Consider the following 26,997-nt stretch of genomic DNA (forward strand, 5'->3'; position numbering starts at 1 on the left):
GTTACTGTCTGTCCACATAATGGGAGCATATTCTGATGAGGTTGAGTAGAGCCCTGGCACACTGTCTCATAGTATACTTAGGTGAATCAGCCGAAGCACCAGAAACTATGATTTCACAGAAACAGCCATTCAGACTCTCAGTTTCAGGGTTTGAAAGAACTTTAACATTCATCAGATTCAGCATCTGAGGTGGGGTTGGAGACTTTTTCATCTATTCTTAACATTTAATTTGCAAATCCAAAATCGTTTCGAAGGTATTCTTTTCAGTACTGTCATCTATTTAAGAATGAGATTTTACTTATTAAAACTGTTTAGACATTTACACTATTATAGTGTCCATGCTACATAGTGTTTGATTCTCTGAGTGTCCAACAAAATATTCATAGGGTATTGTTTTATATGATTATCGCCACAGAGGCTTCTGATAACAGAGGAGTATGTGAGAACTGAACAAAATGCTGTTTTGTTATAAAACTGCAATGGTGTCCTTACCAGATAGTCAAAGCAAATGTGTAAATCTCCAGTCAGCCTTGTGCAATGACCCAAGTTCCTGTGAAGGTGGCTGTAAAAGGTGATAAAGGAATGTCGTGAATGGAGCAAGCAGCGAGGAATCATAGACCAATGTGATTGGGCCTCAGTTTACAGAAGGAGACTACAATGCAGGTGTTTTCATGGGTCCCTTTAGCTCTAACACTGTAATTTTCAGTGCAGAGGGCACATTGCAGTGGTTAGCAACGTGGGTCCTGGAGAGAGTGCCTGGATTTGAGTTATGACTCTGCCACTTAGTAGTCATGAGGTTATCTTATAGTTATCCTTTCTGCACCTGTTTCGACATCTGTAAAATGGGCTTGATACTAGTACCTGCCTCACAGCATTGTGGTATGCAGTCATTGAGTTATATAGGTAAAGTACTTAGAATAGTACATAGAATGTAGTAAATACTCAATCTGCTGTAATTACATACCCATTTTTTTCCTAAATAGAACTCATGCTGGGATATGGTAGCTGAATTCTTAAACCTCACTCTATTGACTGCTCTCTGAGGATCAAAACAGAGTATATTCTGTGTTTTCACTAACTCTCAATGAATAACATCTATGTCAAGGAACCAGATGTGTATAGAGTCTTTAGTGATTTAAGTTTTCTCTACTTTTTTTAATTTAAAGCTCTTCCTGTGTTCATTCCTGTACAATGAGTTTTTTTTTTTAAATCTGGAATTTTTTGTACAGAGTACATAATCACATTTTTAGTTGCTGTTTTTAGTGACTGATATTGATGCTTTTTTTGCGATTAAATGTCCTAGTTTCAGTGAGTCACAAAATACAGTTTTTTTTTTTTCAGTATTTCTCTGTAGCATTCCAATTTTTATAGTATTTTTTCACATTAGAAATCTGTTAGGTCATTTATAAGGCATTTGTGCATTTGTCTTCAACAGACCCAATTAAAAATTTTAAAAAATTTGATTATTTGTATTTGGACTCTCTATTAACTTTATTAACTTTCTTTTTTTTTTTTTTTTTTGGTGGGGGTGGTGGGGGGACAGAGTCTTGCTCTGTCACCCAAGCTGGAGTGCAGTGCGCTCCGGCTTACAACCTCCGCCTCCCAGGTTCAAGCAATTATTGTGCCTCAGCCTCCTGAGTAGCTGGGACTACAGCCGTGCACCACCATGCCTGGCTAATTTTTTGTAATTTTTTAGTAGAGACAGGGTTTCACCATGTTGCCCAGGCTGGTCTCGAACTCCTGAGCTCAGACAATCCGCCCGCCCCTGCCTCCCAAAGTGCTAGGATTACAGTCGTGAGCCACCATGCCTGGCTTAACTTTCAAATTCTATGTAATCAAAGTTTATTACCCACATACCAATTTGGAGTGAGGGAAACCAATATCTGGCACAGAAATATATAGACACATTTTTATAGGTATAAATTTGGTCTTGAAAGGTGAGACTGATATTAGTTAAAGTTTTTATGTTCACTGTATACTTTTAAACCTCGTATCCCTAAGCAATTATCTACATAGTCACTGCCTCTATGTAGGTGGGATAAACCAACTGTACTGAGACATTTTGGTTCCAACTTGCTATCGTCTATTATAGGTAGGTGAACTGGCAGAAAAATTACCCAAATGTGATGTCTCATAAACATCTGGCCTTTCTTTAGGGATGGTAGGGTTTCCCTAGACTAGATAGAAGGCCATGAACTACATCATCTTTGTGATTAACTTAAGAGCCATATATTTCTTAGGCAAAGGGTGTTAAGAATAAGGTTGACCATGATATTCCTTGGAATTATATGCCATATTACCATAATACCCAAAAATCCGTGCTCAGATTTTTTTTATTTTTTTAAAGATGGAGTCTTGCTCTGTCGCCCAGCTGGAGTGCATTGGCTCAATCTTGGCTTACTGCAACTTCCGCGTCCTGGGTTCAAACAATTCTGTCTCAGCCTCCTGAGTAGCTGGGATTCAGGCGTGTGCCACCATGCCCAGCTAGTTTTTGTATTTTTAGTAGAGATGGGGTTTTGCCATGTTGGCCAGGCTGGTCTCAAACTCCTAACCTCAGGTGATCCACCTGCCTCGTCCTCCCAAAGTACTGGGATTACAGGCGTGAGCCACCACGCCTGGCCTGTGCTCAGATTTTTAAACGAGTCACGTGTGAATACTCCCTCTCACCCCCCCCACCCCAAAACACACACACACAAAGGTTAAACAGCCTGGAATAGAACATTCCATAGTACAATATGATACCAGCTATTTCTTAAATGTGATTGTATTTTAACTTCTATAAATCAGCTATCAAAGACAGAAGTAGGCCTCTTTTTTGTATGTTTCCCCCAGCTATATTAGGGTCTGTTATGTGTAGTGAGTCCAGAATGCTGAATTATGTCCAATAATCCAGGTGGTCTGATGGCTAGGAGACAGAGAGAACTTCTCCTGGAATATATGGCATCACCACCTATTTTATAAATCTAAGTTACAGGTTGGTTTTTTTACAAGATAAAAAAAATCGGCTGGGCAGGTGGCTCAAGCCTGTAATCCCAGCACTTTGGGAGGCTGAGGTGGGTAGATTGCCTGAGCTCCGGAGTTCGAAACCAGCCTGGGCAACATGGCGAAACCCCGTCTCTACTAAAAATACAAAAAATTAGCCAGGCATGGTGGCACGTGCCTGTAATCCCAGGTACTCTGGAGGCTGAGGCAAGAAAATCTCTTGAACCTGGGAAGCGGAGGTTGCAGTGAGCCGAGATCATGCCACTGCACTCCAGCCTGGGCTACAGAGTGAGACTCCGTCCCCCGCAAAAAAAAAGAATAATTACTTTTCACTGCTTTCCAGGTATTTTATACGTTTAATAAATAAGACTATTGGAGAGAACTTATTTTAGTTAACAGAGTGACATTGTATTGAGATATATTTTGCAAATAATTTGTTTATGGAGGCTCAGGAAATAGAACACTATTTAGGTCACTTTTCAGTAACTTTTTTTCCACTATGATAAACTCTTGTAACTTTTGGAATATTAAGGTTTTTTTTGGTTGTTGTTGTTTTAGACAGGGTCTTTCCCTGTCGCCCAGAGAGGAGTGCAGTGGCGTGATCTCGGCTCACTGCAACCTCCGCCTCCCAGGTTCAAGTGATTCTCCTGCCTCTGCCTCCTGAGTAGCTGGGATTACAGGCATGCACCACCACGCCTGGCTAATTTTTGTATTTTTAGTAGAGTTGGGGTTTTGCCATGTTGGCCAGGCTGGTCTCGAACTCCTGACCTCAAGTGATCCACCTGCTTCATCCTCCCAAAATGGTGGGATTACAAGTTTGAGCCACTGTGCCCGGCTGGAATATTTTTACTCAATATTTTCCTTCTTTAAAATGCTTAAATAATACAGTAATTTTATTGCATATTAATAGAAGTATTTGAAGGAAAAATGAATTTCTTAAATTTATGCTTATGGATGACTGGCATTTCTTCTGGGTATATGGAAGCTCTAAGCTTGGAAAATACTCTGTATAATTTTAAAATTCTAAACTTTTAACCTGATTAAGACTTGAATGAATGTATCATCCCTACATTGAATGCATTCATTTATTCAGCAAACACATAGGCACCAGGCACACGCTAAAAGAAAGCAAGGTCTCTGCCCTTGAGGAATCCACAATGCAGTCAGGAAGGTAATTACTGGACAGAGTGATTGGCGCCATGGCAGAGATGTGGCAGCGTGCCGTGGAAATGCATCCATGAACCGTGGAAAGGGGTGGAGTAGGGAAGGCGATTAGAGAAATTGGCACTTGACCGGCGTCCTGCAGCTTGCTGGAAGTGAAGTGCATTTGCAGGGGTTACTCGAAGGCATGAAAGGGTATGGAGTGAATGGAGGGCAGGGAGTAGCTCTGGTTGGCCCCTCCAGTTGTGAGGGGCCCTCACTAAGAGCTTGCAGTTTCTCTTGTAGGCAGTAGGAGTCTGTCAGCAGCAGGTGCCCTGGTTCAGATTACAGTTACATTCTTACCTCCTTAACTAGTAGAGTCATGTGAAACAGGAGTGGTCTCAGGAAAAAGGCTGAGAAAGCCAGAAATTGTCTTTCAATTCCCCCTCTATTTTGGGTCCCAGCACCCCTTTCTGCATTTTGGAACATCATTTCCTTAACCACCAGAGCCTTTATCACCTCCCCAGCCTTGATCAGAAAGGATCATATGCAAGGTCAAAGGGAGAAAGAATGATTTTACCTTACCTTTTTTATTTTACACGAACATCCCCTTCCTTCTGCCCAGACCTGTTTCACGTGTAAAATTTTAGCTACAGCATTTTAATTTAGGGCATTCGGATGCTGTATGGGTAAAGAGCGTGTCTTTGGAGCCTAACTTCTGTCTCTCCCTGGTCTTACAGCATCAGGCAAGTTACTCAGTTGCCCTGTGCCTCAGTTTCACATCTGTTTCAGAAGGTTCTAACATCACAGAATAGTGTGATGATACTTAGAATAGAACTGGCACACGGTAAGCATTTGAATACATGGTAACTATTTTTTTTTTCATGATCTAGATTCTAGAGAAAAATTAAGACTACAGACTTTAGGAGTATCAGACCCTTCTTGTTGTTAATATTCATTCTTAAGATTTGAGTATCCTAGAAGATATATGGAAATGGAATTTGGGGAGGGCAGCTTTAGATTTAAAGTCTCCCTGTCTTTTTAGCAGTACTTGAATTTCAGGAAAGCATACATTTCACAGTATATGTGTATTGCTAATGGGCTGGATATGGGATAAAACTAATGAAAGCCACACCTTTGCCGTCTTGCATTATTTATTCAATACCAGACAGCAGCTGGGTGCAGTAGCTCATGCATGTTATTCCAGCATTTTGGGAGGCCGAGGCAGGAAGATCACTTGAAGCCAGGAGTCCAAGACCAATGTGGATAACATAGCAGGACCCCATCTTTTAAAAATATATATAAAAATTAACTGGGCGTGGTGGTGCACACCTGTAGTTCCAGCTACTCAGCTGGCTGAGATAGGAGGATCTCTGGAGCTCAGGAGTTTGAGGCTGCAGTGAGCTATGATTGCCCCACTGCACTCCAGCCCAGTGACAGAGCAAGACCCCATCTCTAAGAAAAATAAGCAAAATAACTGGTCCAAAACCAGGTAGAGACATGGTTCTAATTTTCTGTCCAGGCACCATGGCTCATGCCTGTAATCCCAGCACTTTGGGAGGCTGAGGCGGGCAGATCACCTGAGACCAGGAGTTTGAGACCAGCCTGGCCAACATAGCAAAACCCTGTCTACTAAAAATACAAAAATCAGTGGGGCATGGTGGCACGTGCCTGTGATCCCAGCTACTTGGGAGGCTGAGGCACAAGAATCGCTTGAACCCGGGAGGTGGAGGTTGCAGTAAGCGGAGGTTGCATCACTGCATTCCAGCCTGGGTGACAAAGTGAGACTCTGTCTCAAAAAAGAAAGAAAGGAAGAAAACCAGATAGCATTGTTGTGCATAAACATGTAGAAAAGTAAGGAGGGAAAAAAAGTAGCCATTCAAGAAGTAAACCAGTAGCAAGGACTGGATGAACATATTTGTGTAGGGATATTATTTGAGGGTGTTACTACTCAAGAGTTCATGTGCTCTTTTTACTGTGCTGGAAGAGGCAGAGGTAGAGACAAGTCTCTGTGGAGGAAAAGGAGGGCGCCTTGTGCTGAGAGAAGCCAAGATTGCCCTCGAAGAAGTGGCTCGTGCTAGGGAGGGAGGTGACTTGGAGGTAAATGAACTGAAGCAGCTCCCCGCAGCCCTGGATACCCTTGAGCATGATGCTGAATGCAGCCGTGGATACCCTTAAGCATGATGCTGAATGCAGCCCTGGATACCCTTGAGCATGATGCTGAATGCAGCCGTGGATACCCTTGAGCGTGATGCTGAATGCAGCCGTGGATACCCTTGAGTGTGATGCTGAATGCAGCCGTGGATACCCTTGAGTGTGATGCTGAATGCAGCCGTGGATACCCTTGAGCATGATGCTGAATGCAGCCGTGGATACCCTTGAGTGTGATGCTGAATGCAGCTGTGGATACCCTTGAGCGTGATGCTGAATGCAGTCGTGTGCTGCAGGTGATGAGCAACATGGTTGTAGTGAGAGTCTCCAAGCTCCGTGGAACCTTCACATTCTTTTATTATAGTAGAGTTTGTCTTGCAAGAGGAAGGGCAAATAATAGCAGGCTATGAGGCTGAGTCTGGAGGCACAAAGTCTGTCGGAGATTCTTGAATGAATTGGCCTTGGGATTTAGCAACTTTGTGGGTCATAGATCAAAGAAAATTAGAGCCAGAAGGCAGTTGAAAGATCTTCCAGCCCATGAATAAGAACTCAGTATGTCAAATTGGGGAGAAGAGGAGGGAATTTGAAAAGCATGTTTAACGTGCTTTCATAATGCAAAATAAAGCTTTTTAAAATCCTCATGGTTGAGGGAAGATATGTGGAATCTGATAATGTGGCAAATGATTGGAGGGGACTTAGCAGCAGTTGTGAAATGATGACAGCTCACCTGTCTGCATGGTTTCATCATCTATAAAGCAGGAGTGAAGATAGCTGTTTACAGTAAGCATCAAATGACATGATAGGGCAAAAATTCCTTGGAAATTTGGGGAAACTTAATACAGCTTTTGCAAATGAATAGTGTTGTTTGTTTTGTTGCTAGAAATCACATTCTCATTGTCAGGGAGTTGACGATAAAACAGAATTCCCTCGGGTTCTTTTTCAGTGAATGAGCGAGAGAAAAGGGGCGTTAGAGATTGAGTTGCCAGGTTTCACAAATGAAAATACAGGACACCCAGTTACTTTTGAATTTCAGATAAATAATGAATAATTTTTTAAATATAAATATGTCTGAAATTTCATCTTAACCGGGCATCCTGTATTTTATCTTGCATCCCAATTAGAAACCTAAAATCACAGCAGAGCCAGGACATGGACTGATGGCTCGATGTCCTAGAATGTGTATGGATTTCACCTGTGCCCTGGGCCTCGCTGGACTTTTCTAGATATCTACAAGTGGCGGCTTGCTCTCTTTCTCCTCATCCCAGTACTGTGGAGTGTGGCTACAAAAGGTTTGAAGGCGTTACTGATCATTGTGGTGGTGTCAGTGATATTGTATAATAATTGTAATAATTTCTACATATTGAGTACTTACTATACTGGATGCTTTACGTAAATTAATTTATCCTTATAACAACCACATGAGAATAGGCACTATTACTTCACTTCACAGATGAGGAAACAAACAGTTTAGCCCAAGTTACACAGCTAATTTGGGCAAAAGGTGAGTTCTAACTGAGGAGTGTCTGATGGCAACTCCTGTGTTCTTAACATCCGTTCTACGTGGTTTGGATTAAGACAGTTTGTAGCTGACCCTATGATGGAAATTTATTGAGGGCTTGTGTCCTTTTTCTTCATGATCTGTGATGTGAATTTCTCTTCATAACCGCAGACTGTGTGTTCAGATCCCATGCTCTGCCATTTGTCTTTTCAGATTTTGAGTTATTTCACTTTGTTTGCCTAAAATAATACTTCATCTTGCTAATGAAGCCTGTAGATTTCAGCATGAGATGCATTCTTAATAACCCGGAAAAGTATGTAGGGACCTACAAAATCCTATGTGGATCTGGATCCAGCATTTATCTATTGGCTATACGCAGATTTTGTAATGAGTTATATCAAATTAAAGAATGGAAATCCTTGTTGAAAAATATTTTATCAACCAAATTATGTTTAAAGCTATTTTTGTGTTCTTTCGGCTCACTGACATGTAACCAACTTCTCCATCTGATTTCACTTCTGCCGTATTCTTGAAGATTTTAAAAAAGGGGACAGTTGGTTGACTATAAAACACAGAATCTATTCGTATTCAAGACCATCAATTTAAGTTTGACAAACTAAAAGAATGTAATGTTCTACTCATTTGTATGGCCAATGTCTACCCAGTAAGTTCTTTCAGTCTGGAACATTTTTAGTTTTCCTAGTGATTATAGCTTAGATTTCAGCTGGATTGAATTTCTAGAGAGATTTTTAGTGTAACTAAAACTCGTGTTAAAACTCATGTGTACCTTGACCAGCTTTCACCATGTGAGCCCTCTTCTCCCCAAATAATTGTGTCTCTTGGACCAAGTTCAAAGCTCCTGAGAGCTCCTGTGTGCTCTGTGTCCTACAAGGCTTTGTCTTTGTCATCTTGTTCATTTTTAAATCTACGCTTGACAGCTGCATGTGACATTTGGGAAATTGCTTTCAAAATCTGGCATTTGGGGTTTAGTAGCCAATTTAAATATATAAGAAAACCATATCTTTTAAAATTTTTTCAGTTGAAAGCATTTGCATTCAGTATCTTTTAAACAAGGAATAAAATGAATGAGCAAGGACAAAAGGATCCAATTTTGTTTAATATCTTTTGATAACATTTTGGTAAGGGGCCTGAGAAATATTCCAATGCAGTTCAATACAATTCTCCAATATAAACTCAAAATATAAACAGTGACAGCTGTAAATTTGAATTAGCTAAATTGTGAAATCTAGGAAATTAAAGATACATGTTTGGTACCATTTTTGCAGAACCCATTTATGTAGGTTCTTAAGTAGAATTACGTTAAGTAATAGTAGTAATAATAATAAATCATTCATTGGAGAATGATCAGGAGAGAAAGTTTGCAAATTAATGACAGCAGAGCAAGTGAAGGAATTCCATGCATATATAAATAATTTTGTCTTAATGTTTGAAACTGTTGTCATGGTCAGAGGTATTTGCTGTTGCTTTGCTAGATCATTTTTATGCACTGATTATTGTAGAGTCCTTTATCAATTTGGGAACCTATGAAGCCAGTTTTGCCAGTTTGGCTGTGTATATCCATGAGCTAATTTTTAGATATTACTGGTAGCAACTTGATATCCCCAGTGCTTAGCAAAATGCCTGACCATGCCTAGCTCTCAGTGAATATTGTTGAGTTGAAATTAAATGGCCTGGTGGGAGTGTTCATATTCCTTATAATTTAAAAGGGAAATAAAAAGGTATTTCTTTTCACTTTACATGTCCTCCTTAAGAAATGTAGGAATAGAAAATTTGAGATTCTGAAATATTTCAGTGGGGCCAGGCACAGTGTCTCACGTTTGTAATCTCAGCCCTTTAGGAGGCCTAGGTAAGAAGATAGATTGAGGCCAGGAGTTTTGAGGGCAGCGTGGGCAACATAGTGAGATCCTGTTTCTATAAAATGACATAATAAAACTTTACATCCAACTCAATATTAGAGAGATATTTTGGCACAGTCATCTTCTTCCACTGTATTTTTCCAATAGGGGAAATCCCACTTTTATAATTGAAATCAGTGAGAAGAAAATAAAATAAAATTTGAGGTATAGGGAATTTTACTAGAATATGTTCGCCTACAGTAAGAGTTATATCTACAGAGCAAAGTGTCTCAAAGAATAGACCCACTGAATATAAACAGCAAAGCATTTTGGAAAATGTGTTTATATTCAGTAGTTTGTTTAATAAGTATTTATTGAGTGTCTGTTATTACCATTTAAAATTTCAACTTTTAGGTTCATGGGGTACATGCGCAGGTTTGTTACATGGGTATAGAAGTTTTTTTACAGTAACTAACAGTGTTGAGTCCGGTTGTCCTGGCTTTTTATCTTCCTGTTAATTTGACTTCTGTGAGGGTACTGTACAGGGACATTTTTGGCTAAAAGATTCTGGCTCGGAAATCTTGCCTGGTTACTGAGAAAAGTTTAAAGTTATATGGAAAAAATCTTGTAATTCTCCAACCCACATTTTCTGCTTCCAATGAAGGTAAATTGTTTTATCTTTAAGCAATCTCTTGGTGCGTTTGGAATCTGCCAGGCTTCCTCCCATTAGCATTTGTGCCTCTGATGGTATATCCTGAAATAGAACAGGGTCACTGCTGTGCCTTTGTTACATTGAACTTTTACTCAAAATTTATCTGTTCTTATTTTAGGCCCAAGATACGTAGGTGAAATTCACTTTGGTCAAGCAGAGATTCTTTATCACATTACTTGAAATTAGCATGACTGAATGTCCCAGGTTGCCTCACTCTAGCATGCCTGTCACTCTAGCATGCCTGTCACTCTTCCATATACAATACATTGTGTGGTCATCACATTTTTAACTAGTGAAATCAGATGAATACAATACAGTAGTCACGAGTCATACAACAACACATGAAATTTGAGCCGTTTAGAAAGGAGACAGGAGTTGTGAGAATTTGGCAGACGTGTGTCCCTATATACACAGGTATGGCGTGGGTATCAACCAACTCTGAGGTGGAAGTCAGATGTAGCAACTTTCTGGTTTCTTTGAGGAGGATTGATAGGTAGCTGATGCCCCAGAATGGCTCTTAACTTTGAGTTAGACATCTATTTCAACAAACATTTGTTGAGTGCCTGTAGGTACCTGGTGCCATGGGGAGCAGTAGATAACAACAGTGGACAGAGGAGATGTGGCCCAGCCCTCATGGAGTTGATCGGCCTTGTCCAAACTACATAAACAGGTCACTGTAAAACTTTAATTTTACTTTTAAACCAGAGGCATAGGCTGCACGTGTACAGTGTGCAAACTAAGTTATATTCTCTCCAACCTCATATTCTTAACACACCTCTTTATTGGACCATTAAATTCAGTGTGGTGCTTCTGTGTGAGGAAACAGCTTGGGAGTTGTGATCCACTGAGTCAGTTATGCATTTGAAATGGCTGATGCCTACTCTGCTAGTATCGTAGCCTTCAAAGAGACCATCAGAATGTTCATTGTGATGAGCACTTGAGAACAAAACAAACCGATGGTTTGGTTCCAGAACCATTCAAACAGTCAGGTACTTATTTAAAGTCACTTGCCCAGGACTTTCCTTTATTCCTTAACATGGCTGGTAAAAACCAGAAAGTGAGTACCAGAGGCTTCTGTACAGCCAAGATGTTGTGACAGGATGGGTTTTGGAGGGGCAAATAGAGGACTAAAAGAGGCACGCCTTTTGGGGAAGTCAGATGATCATTGCCTGGGGAATTGGTCAAGGAGGGTGTGAGCAACCAGGTCCAGGGGCTTGTTAGGGTGTGCCAGGCCTTCTGAGTGTTGGTGGGCTGTGTGTATGAGTGGGCAAGAGCTCCCGGGTGTTGACAGGCAGATAGACAGACAGGGTCAGCAGGGCCGGCTTTCTCCTGGTCAGCACGATTGCAGACAGGTTTCTTCTGAAGCCCACGTGTGAAGTCCAGTGCAATGTATGCACTTGAGAATGAACTCAGCTTTATCTCTCAGACACCTTTTTAGAAATCTTAGTCATTTTATTTTATTTCTATTTATTTTTTACTTATTTTTGGGCAGGGGGGACAGAGTCTCACTCTGTCACCCAGGCTGGAGTGCAGTGGCACGATCTCAGCTCACTGCAACCTCCACCTTCCTGGTTCAAGCGATTCTCCTGCCTCAGCCTCCCGAGTAGCTGGGATTACAGCCATGTACCACCATGCCTGGCTAATTTTTGTATTTTTAGTAGAGACAGGGTTTCACCATGTTGGCCAGGCTGGTCTTGAACTCCTAACCTCAGGTGATCCACCTGCCTTGGCTTCCCAAAGTGCTGTGATTACAGGCGTGAGCCACCGTGCCCTGCCTATTTATTTATCATTTTATATTTTATTATTTTATTTTAATTTTTTTGAGACAGAGTCTCATTCTGTCACCAGGCTGGAGTGCAGTGGTGAGATCTTGGCTCACTGCAACCTCCGCCTCCTGGGTTCAAGCAATTCTCCTGCCTCAGCCTCCTGATATTTATTATTTTTAATAGAGACAAGGTCTCACTGTGTTGCCCAGGCTGGTCTCGATTCCTGGGCTCAGGTGATCCTCCCACCTCAGCCTCCCAAAGTGGTGGGATTACAGGTGTGAGCCACCACACCCAGCCCATTTGATTTTCTAGTTCACAGTAATTACAGAGATGAGGCTGACAGTGTGTCCCATAGAGCAAGAAACTCCACCATCTAGTACAGTGACTATACCAGCATCTAGTGCAGAGCTGACAGCAGCAAGCAGTAACAGCTTTACGTTGTGAAATAAGACAGAAAACTCTTAACAAATAAAGACCAAAGACAAGCCAAGGCCTGGTGTCTTACTAGGTCCAAATTTGCCACTGTAGACTGAGTTGGATTTGTATTGCAGTTGTAAGTGAAGTTCTGAAAAATTATCTTATGTGGAATATCTCATTACTCAACATTGCCAAAAACTGAAATTTAATGCTTATTGTAGACAAATTATCTAATTTCCAAGTTAGTTTTTATGTGTAAACACAACCAGAAATTCACTTTAAATGCTGAAGCCTGACTTTTTTTTTTTCTGGTTGATTTTCAAGGAACCAGCTTATCTTCTTTATGTTTTAGGAATATGAGGGATATGGCTATGGCCTTGACTTTTTTGTTGCAAACAAGTTGGTGCAAAAGTAATTGCGGCTTTTGCCATTTAATGACAAAAACCACAATTATGGCTGGACGCGGTGGCTCAACACCTGTAATTCCAGCACTTCGGGAGGCCAAGGCAGGCGGATCACAAGTTCAGGAGTTTGAGATCAGCCTGGCCAATGTGGTGAAACCCTGTCTCTACTAAAAATACAAAAATTAGCCAGGCGTGGTGGCTCGTGCCTGTGGTCCCAGCTGCTCGGTAGGCTGAGGCAGAGGCAGAGGCAGAGAAGTCGCTTGAACCTGGGAGGTGGAGGTTGCGGTGAGCTGAGATTGCGCCATTGCACTCCAGCCTGGGCAACAGAGTGAAACTGCGTCTCAAAACAAAAAAAAAAAAAAAAAAAGAAAGAAAACCACAATTACTTTTGCAACAGCCTAATAGAACATTGAGTACCATTTTTTTTCCTTTCAACACCAAATGGCTTTCTGAATGTTCACCACTTAATTATCTTTTCATTTAAAAATACTTTGGAGTTTTTTCAGTGTAATTAAGAAAGTTTATTTTTGTTGAATAAAAATAGTGGCAAGTCTGTTTTAATTGAAATTAAGTGCAAAGATTCTTTCATGTAAAAGAGGCAGTATGGGCTGGGCGCGGTGGCTCATGCCTGTAATCCCAGCACTTTTGGAGGCCAGGGTTGGTGGATCACTTGAGGTCTAGGAGTTCAAGACTAGCCTGGCCAACATGGTGAAACCCTGTCTCTACTAAAAATACAAAAATTAGCCGGGCGTGGTGGCACGCACCTGTGGTCCCAGCTACTTGGGAAGCTGAGGCACGAGAATCACTTGAACCCAGGAGTTGGAGGTTGCAGTGAGCTGAGATTGCACCACTGCATACCAGCCTGGGCTGAACAGAGTGAGACTCTATCTCAAATAAAAAAAGAAAGAGGCAGGCCAGTCGCGGTGGCTCACACCTGTAATCCCAGCACTTTGGGAGGCCAAGGTGGGAGGATCACGTAAGGTCAGGAGTTCGAGACCAGCCTGGTCAACATGGTGAAACCCCATCTCTATTCAAAATACAAAAAAATTAGCTGGGCATGGTGGTGCATGCCTGTAGTCCCAGCTACATGGGAGGCTGAGGCAGGAGAATCGCTTGAACCCTGGAGGAGGTGGAGGTTGCAGTGAGCCAAGATTGCGCCACTGCACTCCAGCTTGGGTGACAGAGTGAGACTCTGTCTCAAAAAAATAAATAAATAAAAATAAAAAAGATAAGAAAGAGGCAGTCTGATGTCAGGTGAAAGTATGAGCCTTTGAAGTTGATCTGATTAAAATCCACTTTCTGCCATACAACAGCATGGAACTTCAGGGGAGTTACTTAAATTGTCTAAACTTAAACTCCCTGTTGTAAAACAGGAATGCTAGTACCAGTGCATCCCTCATAGGGCTGTTTGGGGATTGCATAAGGTAATTCACATCAGTTCCCAGCACAGCATCTGCTATGTATTGAGTAGTCATGACTGTCATTATTGTATTTGTTTCAAAGGACCAGGTATACTGTAGGCTTAGTCATCTCTTTTAAGATTGTCTTATGAGCCACTCTGCGCTCCCTGACCCTGTGCTCCTACCAGTCCACAGCTGTTGCCAATCCACAAGCTAGCCCAGACTTGAGGGAGGAAAGGAGGAGGATCACTGTGCTGCCCAAGGACGTAGGGATCTCGGCCTACAGGGAAGTGCCACAGATTATTCAGGAGAGATGAATGGGTGATAGGGAAAATGTACACGCAACAGTAGCTATTACAGGAAAAGGGCTTGGATTTTACTTTGAATAATGACATACACCATAGCAAGCTTTAATTTTCCTTAAAAGATCACAGCTGGCCAGGTACCGTGCCTTATGCCTGTAATCCCAGCACTTTGGGAGGCTGAGGTGGGAGAATCACTTGAGCCCAGGAGTTTGATGCTGCAGTGCTGTGATCAGACCACTGCACTCCAGCCTGCGTCACAGAGCAAGACCCTGTCTCAAAAAAATAAAAAATAATAAAAGATCACTGCTGACCTCCAATAGCCCTGTCTGGAAATAGTCTGTTTTCCTACAGTAGGTCTCACACAACTCTGGACTACAATTATTTGGGTGGATATTTCATTTTTCATTTTATATCAGCCTTATAGTGTGTATGTATATAGTGTTGATATTCCTATCTGAGGAACAAACTGAAAGCATCTTCTGTATATTAGACTTGAAGGTTCTGCAAGAATCTGAATCAGGAATGCATGTGGTTGTGTTGTGACTTGTTTCCAAAGTCCAGATACCTGTGCTCTGCTAAGCAGGCTGCTAGTGACCACCAGCACCCTTCCATGCAGCTGCTGCAGCATTCCTTTCATAGCAAAAACACGTGGCAGCAAGCAGGTTATAAAACCTACTTTTGGGGAAAGTCTGGAACATTCCCGATGTTCCGCAAGGAAATCTTGTCTGTAATTACCACTCTTTATTATAGTAAGCTGAAAATATTCATCACATATAATCATAAGTACTCAATTAGGTTGAATATTTGTATACAGTAAAACTTAGGCACAGACACATTTGCGTTAAGTGTAAGGGAGCACTTAGTAATCGTACTCCTGTCTTTATGAGGAAAACCACTCGATAGCACAAGGAAAATGCTAGAAGGATTGTGTTTGTGTTTGGGGTGGGAAATTTTGTCTTTTTTTGTTTCTTTTTTTTTTTTTTTTTTAAAGGATATCGCATGTCTTTGTAGAATCCAGAAACCAGAGCTCAGTGTGGCTGGGAGCAAGACTCAGCTGGGGATAATAATGAGTGGATTAAGCAAAGGGCAGGTGGTGGTAGGTGGGGCCGGGAGAGAAGACTTGGCTCAGCCACTCCTAGTGCACCCTCAGGGGAAGGTGAGGACCCAGTGGGGTGAGGACTGACCAAGGTGTAGATGTGTGGATTGAGTGTGAGCACACAGTAAGTAAAGCCTTGAGAGTGAGGGCTTGAAGAATGACTGGGACACAGGTTATGGGTTCGTTTAATGTTGGTGGCAGTATTACCTTTATAATCTTCTAGAGGGAAAGAGCCACTCCAGGACGAGGGAGTTAAGGTAATGAACTGACTGTGGGATTCTCGGTACTCTGTCTGCTTTCTCAATAATAGCATTTCAGGCCAGGCGCGGTGGCTCACACCTGTAATCCCAGCACTTTGGGAGGCCAAGGCGGGTGGATCACCTCAGGTCTGGAGTTGGAGACCAGCCTGACTGACATGGAGAAACCCCGTCTCTACTAAAAATACAAGAATTAGCTGGGCGTCATGGCACATGCCTGTAAGCCCAGCTACTTGGAAGGCTGAGGCAGGAGAATTGCTCGAACCCAGGAGGCAGAGGTTGCAATGAGCCGAAATTGCTCCATTGCACTCCAGCCAGGAGAACAAGAGTGAAACTCAGTCTCAAAAAAAAAAAAAAAAGCATTTTAGCCATGATTTCTCTAGTTTGGAGCAAAGCGTTAGTGTATAATTTTGATTGAATCGTTACTTAACAGTTAAAGATGAGGAAGTAGCATTCTTCCATACAGATGTCACAGCTGGGTTTCAAAGGAAGCAGGAATTGGAAAATTGGGGATCAGATTTTGGCTGTGCCATAATTGCCTTAGACTATTGTCACCCCTGAATCAGTTTCTTATACTCAAGGCAGCCTTAATAACTGTCTTGCAAAAATGGGAAGATAAAAGGGTACCTTGTTCTGGAGACAGTTCTAGCATATGCTCTATAAATGCTTGATCAATAGTATCACCTGTGATGAGACCACTCTCACAAGGTTTTGAATTATAGCCAGCGTGTCAGCACTAAATCCTGCTTTTTATAATCCGTGTACAAGGGCAGAACATCTTTGGCAGCAGAATGCAAGAATACTTCCACTGTGGCAACCTGACGTAGTTCTAGAATATTCTAAATATTAAGGACTTGGTGAGAAACCATTCATTCATTCAGCAAATAGATCTTGGGTAGCCTCCATATACTTAAAGTATTTTAGTAGATGAGGCCGGGCACAGTGGCTCATGCCTGTAATCCCAGCACTTTGGAAGACCGAGGAGGGTGGATCACTTGAGGTCAGGGGCTTGAGACCAGCCTGGCCAATATGGTGAAACCCTGTCTCTACTGAAAACAGGAAAATGAGCCAGGCATGGTGGCTCACACTTGTAATCCCATCTACTTGGGAGGCTGAGGCAGGAGGATGACTTGAACCTGGGAGGCGGAGGTTGCAGTGAGCCGAGATCGTGCCACTGCACTCCAGCCTTGGTCACGGAGAGAGACTCCGTCTCAAAAAATAAAGTATTTCAGTAGAGATTCTAGTTCTACTGAAGTGACAAAAACATACAGAAAAAAGTAAAATTCACCTAATGCTCTTTTTGTACTGGCATGGTTGGTATTAGACAACAATTTTAACATTAGCAAAACTGGCAAAAATGATTAGTTTTTTTAACTGCCTATATTTGGCTTCACACAGTAGCAGTTTAGCACTCGGAGCTGTAAACATCTGTCCATTGACTGTCCCAGAGACCGAATGATCCCTGACCTACTACTGTTCCTTCACCCAGTCCTCCCTAAAGCCACTATGCTGTCATACGGTGGCCTGCGTGGGGACCTACTTAGATCAGCATGTAAAAAAGATACTTCACTTCCCGTGTTTTCTTCCCAAGAGGTTAATGCCCACTTTATGCTCCTCATTTCCTCTTTTTCACTGCTTGTTCTGATAGTAATTCTAGTAATAGCCTTTTGTACATACACATAATCTCTTTAACTATCTGCATCTTCTTTCTCACCCAAGGATAGCCTTTTGCATATATACATATTCTCTTTAATTTTCTGCCTCTTCTTTCTTTCTCACCAAAGGAAGGTAAAGAACATCCTGCCCAGCCTTCTAGGCATTCCTTCAATAATTTTCGGGTGCCTGTGCATGACACTACACCGGTTTTATAGTCGATAAAGTTTGGATACGACATTAGTTCTACATTCATAAAGCTTGTACGCTCACAGACATAACACAATTTATAAACTAAAAACTGTAAGATGAAGTAGAAAATGTGTCAGACTGTAAGAGACTTTTTCTACTCTTTATTTTCAAATTAAAAATGCATTCGTGTAGAATTTCAGATGTTCTACATTATTATTTGATATAGTGTAGAAAAAGGAAATGTTGAAACTAAAAAATGAGCACATGTTGGTCATCAGTTGGGCTGTAGGCTTTGTTCATTTATTTGTTAACCCAGCAAATAATTGAGTGGCCAGGCATTGTATTGGATGCTTGGGAAGTTAAGGAAAAGACCTTGCCCTCCTCCAGTTGAAAGCTCGGGTGCAGTGGTCTGGGAGGCGGGAAGGCATGGAAACTGCATGCGCGTGGTATACTGTCTGCGACTCCCTGGGCCCCATCTGGTGGCTAAGAGGGATCCAGCTAAAAAGCTTCATCAGGAAGGTTAGTCTCAAGGCTTTTGAAGATGGTGGGGGATGTGATTTTACAAAAAGATGGCTGTGAGGGGTGGGGAAGCAAGCCAAGGAAACTAAATAGACCTCTTTGGGAGGGTGAATGTTTCCTAAGTCTTTGATTCAAACTTGGCTAAGGGCAAAGGACAAGGGAAATCCCATAATTTTGAGAAAGGGAATGATGTAAATATAATGTGATGGTAGTTTTACATCTTTTAAATGACTTTATCTTTTAGGCTGGGAAAGAGTAAATGCAGGTCAGCCACCTATTTATGAGTCCCAGTTCATCTTTTTTAGAAAGTCAGATAACACTTTTCAAGACATACTGCTTATTAATCCTAGACATGAGAGACTTATGAAAGGCAAAAGATATGATGATGCTTCACTTAACTAAATCCCAGAAAATCTTGGCTCCCCTTCTAAAAATCTTGAAATACTGTGTTTTTTGGAACATTAATAAGAAGACAGCTTGCTATCACCGAATTGTTAGTCTGCATTAGAAACTCAAAACTGCTAACAGATGCTCCCAACAGATTTTTAAATATGGAATTATTTCAGCCAGCTGCCAAATCATTGATCTATATAACTTTTTAAAATATGAAATATACATATGAATCTACATAACTGTTCAATTGACAAATTGTTCCTGTTTGTAGTGTATATCCTGAACACTTGATTTCCAAACTGAGACTTGCCTTGACTAGAACTGAGCTACTTAAATTAACTCAGTATTCTAAAAACAATTTAGATTAAGTTTTTTAGAGTAGGGTTTAGGTCTTAGTCCTGATTCTCTCCTTTAACTAACTAACATTGGACAGGTCTCAGCATGCCTGAGAATTTTCCACATTCCTTTAAAACCATGTTTCCAGTTTGTACATATGAGATTTATACAATGCACATATAATCAGTATAAGTTGTTAGAATATATTTAGAAAAACTCCCCACATGTTCACATTAATTAGGTAATGAATTTACTAAAGCACATGGGCCCAGGTCCACTGTGCACCCACATATATTAGTCATACTTGCTCCCATGAAGGAGTTGACTAGCAGAGGAGTGGTAAACAGAACATCGCTCCTGTTCACTTTAAAAGCTAGACTCCAGTCCTGGACATATCTGCCTGTCAACTCTAAACCCCATCTATTTAGGGGTTTGTTTAAAATGGGTGCATACAAGAGAGTTGTCAGCCCAGGCTCCCTGGACCTGTGGCCGCGTGGTATGAGACGGAGACCTAAGTTTAGCCAGTCCTGTCCACACACCCACCCAATCCACCCAACTAGATGCCTCTTTGAAAAAAAGCAAGTATATCTCTCTCCCATTTTTATAATAAAATTCCACTATGAAGCTTCTCAATTTTGCAAAATTTTCCTTTTGTAATTTTTTGAACTTTTGTTAAATTTTAAGAGTCTTTATCTATCCCTTTATATAGATAAAATTGGGTCTCAGAATATTCCTATTTATTTTTTTCATTATGATCCTATTTTTTAAATCATACAAATAATGCATACTGTAGAAAATAGTATAAGATAGGGGTAAGTATGGAAAAAATAAATCACATGATTCTAAATCTGAGCATTTTTTATTCTTAAAAATATAGGAGAATTCTGTTTGCCATATAGAATAAAACACTGCAAAAAGAAAATTGTTTTAAAGAGTACCAGACAGTGTAGAGTAGAGGAGGCATCATTCATTCTGAAGTCCCCAGAGCTGGACTTTCAGCCTGGTTTTGCCGCTTACACAATACGTTGCCTTGAGCCACAGGCCTGCTCTCTTTGAAAATGGGGATAATGATGCCCATCTGTCCAGGGTGCTGATGGGAATCCATCGCAGAGGCAGAGTGTAAAGCAAATGGGTGGGTGTTATCAAGTATACGGCTATGCATAATACATGTCATTGATCACATATACCTAAAGTGCTGCTCTTACTAGAACATTTTTTGGAAGACAGATTTCAAAGGGTTCTGAAATGAATTCAGTGGACAGAGTTTTGAAGAGGAAAGCTGTTTTAGTTTGCTTACTGTTGCTTTTAATAGAATACCTAAAACAGTAATTTATAAATAAAAGGAATTTATTTCCTACAGTTACGGAGGCTGAGAAGTCCAGGGTCAAGGGGCTGCATCTGGTGAGGGCCTTCTTGCTGATGGGGACTCTGCAGAGTCCTGAGGTGGTCCTGGGCATCACAGGGCAAGGGGGCTGAGTGTGCTAGCGCAGGTCTCTCTTCCTCCTTTTATAAAACTACCAGTCCCATTCCCATGATTACCTATTAATCTAGTCATCCATGAATGGATTAGCCCATTCATGAGGGCAGAGTCTTCATGACCAAATCACCTCTTCAAGGCCCAACCTCTCAATGGTGCCACGTTGGGGATTAAGTTTCAGCATGAGTTTCAGATGGGTGGACATTCCAATCATTGCAAAAGCTGACACAAGAGGGATGATAAACTCACAGTATAATCTTGCTAATATGTGTAAGGTGACATATAATCCTAATGAAAAAGAAAGGAGGTTCTTGTGCCCACAGTCTACTCTCTGACAGGCCAAATCTGAAAGGACCAGCACAGGAGAGGCAGACTCCTACCTAATTCAAGAAGAATGTGGAAGAGACGTACAGAACTGTAAAGGCAAATCAGGAGGCTGGAAGTTGGTTTGAGGATGAAGCTTATGTAAAAACAAGTGTCTGTGGCATTATGTTAATAAATGACAAAGCCAGAACTCCATGTCAGAAGGAGCTAAAGCCTAAAATAGGTGGGAAGATGATGAGATTGTCCCTAGTTGTTTTCAAAGTTGCTGTTGCCTTAAAAAATGACTTCCCTGGGAACCAGAACATCCAGGTTGGCCTCAAACTTGCTGCCAAACAGGAACTGTGGCAAGCCGCTGTGGCAAGCCGCTGTGGCAAGCCGGAGAGGATTCTGATGCTTGGAAGTGGGTGAATGTTTTGATTTTCAAGCAAAGAAAAAGCTAGCTTCCTAGAATTACAGGCCAGTGAACTTGTCATCATTCCCAACAGAGTGCTGAAAAGAATTAATTAAATGATTTTTCAGCGTTAAAAAGGGATCCTCTGCCCCAGCGGAACTGGCAGAGGATCCCTAATAACACTTCCTGCCAAAAAAAAAATGATTGCAGCTTTGAAAAAGAGGGTTACTTCAATGATGAATGAGAAAGTGTTGTAGATGCTGTCTCAGGATTTTGGTAAGGTATTTGAGAAAGGCACTAAATTTATTTGTGAAAAGGCAGGAGAAATGGCTTGGACGGCAGTGCAGCCCCACAGGCTCATACCCACCATGCTACTTAAACTACCAATTAATGGACCTATGTCAACCTGGGGTGGAGGGCTGCAAGGGTGGACCTCAGACCCCAATCTCATAATGAGATAGAGAGTGAGGTGAGACACCCCCTTACCTGGCCATGGCTTAAGAGTTGTAGAGCAGACATCAGAAGCCACAGCCTTGGTCAGAGGGAGGGAAACAAGCCCAGCTGGATGAAGAAAAGGAGCATGGAGACAAAATGGGGGGTGGGGAGCAAGGGACGCTGAGGACAGCTGAGAACCAGGGGCTGCAGGTTTGCGCTGGGGAGGCAGGCAGGTGGATTTCAAAGGCGGGGCGCCATCGCTTGTGCAGATTTGTCATTCTCACTGCACTCTTGAGATTGTCACAGATCCATTTAAAAGGGCTGAAAGGAGACAGAGATTTGTAACCTCAGACCTGCCCTCTTCAACTTATTTATTACCAATGTGAATGAGGACATGCATATAAGACATGTTCATTAAGCCTACAGGTGATGTGAAGGTGGAAGAGAGAACTAAAACGTTGGATGACTTCAGTACCTAGGTCCAAAAAACTCAGTTGTTCTGAGTGTGTGATAAAATGCTATTTAGTTGTGACCCATGAGGAAGAGGTAGAGGTTAGAGAGTCAGTACAGTTTAACATGGCTACAAAAGCCTAAGGAAGGCGTAGACCTCTGTAGCAGAAGAATATGGTTCAAGCTGAGATGGGTGACAAGCCTTACCTTAACAATATTACTCTGTCCCACACAAATCAGACCACATCTGAAATTTTAAAATCAGCTCCAGTTTCCATACATTGAAGGGCAAATCTTGAGTGTATCCATTGGAGAATGCCATAGATACTTTGAGATTTCATCCATATATATATATATATGGATTAATATGCTCATCCTGGAGAGCATTTGAGGGATTTTAAGGCCACTGGCTTGAAATAAGCGATGTGCACCTGAGGGATTGGATGTATCTTTGGTAACACCAGAGGGCATAGGTTTGAGCTTCTTAGCCTTTGGCGCTGTCTGAAAAGAAAATGGAGGCCTTGGGCCAGACGTGGTGTCTCATTCCTATAATTCCAGCACTTTGGGAAGCCACGGCAGGCAGATCACTTGAGCTCAGGAGTTCGAGACCAGCCTGGCCAACATGGTGAAACCCCATCTCTACTAAAAATACAAAAATTAGCCGGGTGTGGTGGCTCATGCCTGTAGTCCCAGCTACTCAGGAGGCTGAGGCAAGAGAATCTCTTGAACCTGGGAGGCAGAGATTGCAGTGAGCTGAGATAGCACCACTGCATTCCAGCCTGGGCAACAGAGTGAGACTCCATCTCAAAAAAAAAAAAAAAAAGAAAAAGAAAATGGAGGACTTGGGAGACAGACTCTGACTCTGGAGAGACCCCCTGGACAAAGGTCACCTTTAGGGAAGTTAGAGAGACAACTCAGGGATCTGAGGAAACATCGATCTGAAGACACCTGGGCCCCTTTGGACCTGAGGTTATGTGGTCCTCATTCTATCATTTATATGTTCGTGTAGTGTGGGTACTCAAATCATCACATGCTCCGTCCACATTGGTGGTGTAAAAGCTGTGCTATTTGAGATTGTCTCCTTGTTAGGGGTATGATTCGAACTGGAAAGTTTGGGTTATCTTGTATGACAAAGGTATCAATTTCAACCTAGTTTCTTCCATGAGACCCATTCCAGTCCTTCAGGGAGGAACTCGATTGAAATGAGAGGCCCCAGGAAGAGAGGCAGCACTAGGAGACCACAAGGAGACCATAGGCCTAATTTGCATGCCCACACTCCTGGGTGCCAGAGAGCAGAGCACGGTTTTTGTTTGTTTTGAGACAAAGTCTTGCCCTGTCACCAAGCTAGAGTGCAGTGGTGCGATCTTGGCTCACTACAACCTCCTCCTCCCGGGCTCAAGAGATTCTCCTGCCTCAACCTCCTGAGTAGCTGGGACTACAGGCGTGCACCACCATGCCTGGCTAATTTTTTGTATTTTAGTAGAGATGGGGTTTTACCATGTTAAGAATGGTCTTGATCTCCTGACCTTGTGATCTGCCTGCCTCCGCCTCCCAAAGTACCGGGATTACAGGCGTGAGCCACCACACCCAGCCCAGAGCACATTTTTATAGGTTAAAGTGAGCTGTATTTTTTCCTTAAAGCTTTTAAAATTTTTTTCTTTTCAGATAAGGTGATAAGGATAGACATTTTAATATTTTTTAAGTTTTTAAGGATTTGTTTATTGTTTTAAATATTGATTGATTGTTTGTTTGTGACATAGTCTTGCTCTGTTACCCAGGCTGGAGTACAGTGGCTTGATCTTGGCTCACAGCAACCTCTGCCTCCCGGGTTCAAGCAGTTCTCGTGCCTCAACCTCCCGAGTAGCTGGGACTACAGGCGCCCGCCACCATGCCCAGCTATTTTTTTTTTTGTATTTTTAGTAGAGACTGGGTTCCACCATATTGGCCAGGCTGGTCTGGAGCTCCTGGCCTCAAGTGATCTGCCCGCCTCAGCCTCCCAGAGTGCTGGGATTATAAGCATGAGCCACTGTGCCCAGCCAATTACTGTAACTATCAAAGTCCTTCCTTAGAACTTTGTACAAGCCAGAGGTGCAGTGTCATTAACTATAACTGATAAATGACGGCAGCCTTCCTGGTTCTCGTCAGTGCTGCTGTGACCACAACCTACAGTCAGGTATTTGTCCTTGTCCTTTTGAACAGGGGAAGGGATTCAAGAGCCATGGGAACTTTGTTTCTGACATATTCTCAGGAAGAGACAGGGATACGCTGATTACTCTGATGGGGACATGTTGGACTAGTCATTGTACACACATTCCTTCCCACCCAAAATGGGAATGCTTGTAGGAAATCAGGAAATATTTTTCCAGGTCACAGGTTTACCTTCTTAACACAATTTGAAAGCATGTTAACTACTGACTTTCCAAAACTACACTCTAGAAGGCCAGGCTTTCTTTCCTAAATGGAGACACCCATCTCCACTGCCTAGGATGCTCATTTTATGCATTATGGCATTGGCCTGAAAGCCCTTGGTTTTCGATACTACATGGCTCCAGAGTGTTTCACTTTGCACAGGTCAGCCACCACTTCTCCTTCTTCCTCTTCTTCTCCTCCCTTCTCTCTCCTCTCCTCTCACTTTTTCACACTCCTCAAGTGCTTGCACGTTTTCTGTCTCAGAGAAAGCCCTAAAGAGCATCCTACCTCAAATCAGGCCCATCCCATGCCCGCATCCCTTCTTTTCCCCTAATCAGTTTTTTCTTACAGTGTGGTTCTGCTCACTTGGTGTCACTCTGTCTGTCCACCAGTGTGTCCACTCCAGAGGTCAGAGGTGGGGCTTTATTCACCTTTTGTTTCCAGCTTCTAGGACAGTCCCAGGCGTGTGTATCGTAAGCTCACGATTATTATCTGGTGGAAAAAAGGAGAGAACATGTAAAGGGCGTATTTTTACAGTCAGGGGTAAATAGTAAAGGATAAACTTCTGAAAACCGTCTTCAGTTCTGGAGCACCCTCATCTTGCTGTAGAAATGAACACAACCTATTATGCTAGTTCAGTGTCCTTGAGGTATCCAGTCCTCGACTCCCTAGTAGGGTGCTAGATAATATGCAGGATACCCAGTTAAGTTTAAATTGCAGACATGCAACAGGTAATTTTTAGTATAAGTATGTCCTTGCAATATTTGGAATACATGTATGCTGAAAATTACTTCTTGTGTTTTTAATTTGCTACATTTGGCAACCATACCCCCTAGTTTCCTGATAATCGTTGGCCCTATGCAAGGACCTTTCAACGTTCTCTACAGTTTTCCTAAAAGAAATCTGAGCTCTAATGTCAGTCTTGCCCCTGGTAATACAGTACCGCTGATTAGAGCCAAGGTTCATTCAGAACTTTTTTTGGACTGAAATACATATCATGAAATTCATATCATGAACTCTTTAGAGGAGAGTTGCATTTGTATACACAACTCTCCCCTAAACTCCACCTCTTTTTCTCCCTCCCAAGAAAACATTAAATATAAATAAGAATGACTATTACAGGAATAACCTTGAGCCCTTCTGATTTATTATTTGAAACAAATCATTTGCAGATTCAGACTTTATCATTGCAACCAAGCTTAGCGAATGACTCGAGACACCCCTCTCAGATGGTCTGGCATTACCCTGCAGATGCATGTGGAAGGTTGGGGGGGGTGGGGTGGCTTAGAATTTAGTGCTAGAAAATGAGGAGTGTGGATTTTATTTTACATAAGAAATGTGTTGCTTTCTTTGCAAGAGAAAAAATACCTTGAACCCAAAGAGGACTTTTCTAAAGAGATAGAGATGGCTCAGTAAAAGCCCATCTCATTACTAGAAAAACAACCCAAAACATGTATATTATCAAGAGTGGGTTAACAGTGTCATTTTGATGTGTAACAAAGCAAAGGTAAAATTTAACTCCACTGAGAGAGCCATTTAAGTGGTTGTAGTGACCAGATGAGAACATGCCCTGGGTTAAAAAAAAAAAAAAAAAAAAAAAAGTTGTAGTGAAAAAAAAAATAGTTGTAGTGAAAAAAAAATAGTTGTAGTGAAAATCTTTTTGAAAGTACAAAATGAGAAATGAGTCTATCTTTTCAGAGTTAATATTCACCACCACGTTTTTATTGTTACTTTGCTATAAAAATTGCCTAGGCAGTTTGAGAAATACCAGAAACATTAGAGGCCTGAGTCACAGAATAAACCAAAAACAAATCCACTGAGATAATCTTTAAATGATTACTTTGAAATGTAATTGAGGATTTTATATAAATTTTTTAAAGACAAACGCTAACATACTGCCCCATCTAAATTATACCCCCGAGTTTAATTTCCTTTTCTTAAGTAAGAAATAAATGAATAGACATAATATTTATATGAATCCCTTGGTTCCACTCAAGAACTTAGTTCCACTTCAAGACTCCTGAAGCATGATGTTAAGAATAATGCAGACGAGGCTGGGCGCGGTCACTCATGCCTGTAATCCCAGCATTTTGGGAGGCCGAGGCAGGTGGATCACCTGAGGCCAGGAGTTTGAGACCAGCCTGGCCAACATGGTGAAACCCCATCTCTACAGAAAAATACAAAAATTAGCCAGATGTGGTGGTGCGTGCCTGTAATCCCAGCTACTTGGGAAGCTGAGGCAGGAGAATCCTTGAACCCGGGAGGTGGAGGCTGCAATGAGCTGAGATCATGCCACTGCACTCCAGCCTCAGTGACAGAGTGAGACTCTGTCTCAAAAAATAAATAAATAACGCCGGGCATGGTGGCTCATGCCTGTAATCCCAGCACTTCGAGAGGCCAAGGCAGGCGGATCACCCGAGGTCAGCAGTTCGAG

General features: G+C 41.9%; 1 protein-coding gene across 10 annotated transcripts in view; it reads left to right on the plus strand.

Annotated features, from left to right (window-relative positions):
- Positions 1–26,997, plus strand: part of SCAF8 (SR-related CTD associated factor 8) — a 229,774-nt gene that overhangs the window by 135,078 nt on the left and 67,699 nt on the right. For 2 of the 10 annotated variants that reach the window (XR_010126804.1, XR_010126800.1), the window contains exon 22: positions 7,395–7,562. The exons of the other annotated variants lie outside the window; for them this stretch is intronic. The gene's annotated coding sequence lies outside the window, so the exon portion shown is untranslated. The remainder of the gene's footprint in view (positions 1–7,394; positions 7,563–26,997) is intronic. 10 annotated transcript variants of the gene reach the window in all.

This window comes from Pongo pygmaeus, chromosome 5 (assembly GCF_028885625.2).
Source record: "Pongo pygmaeus isolate AG05252 chromosome 5, NHGRI_mPonPyg2-v2.0_pri, whole genome shotgun sequence".
In the NCBI taxonomy this organism is placed as follows: domain Eukaryota; kingdom Metazoa; phylum Chordata; class Mammalia; order Primates; family Hominidae; genus Pongo; species Pongo pygmaeus.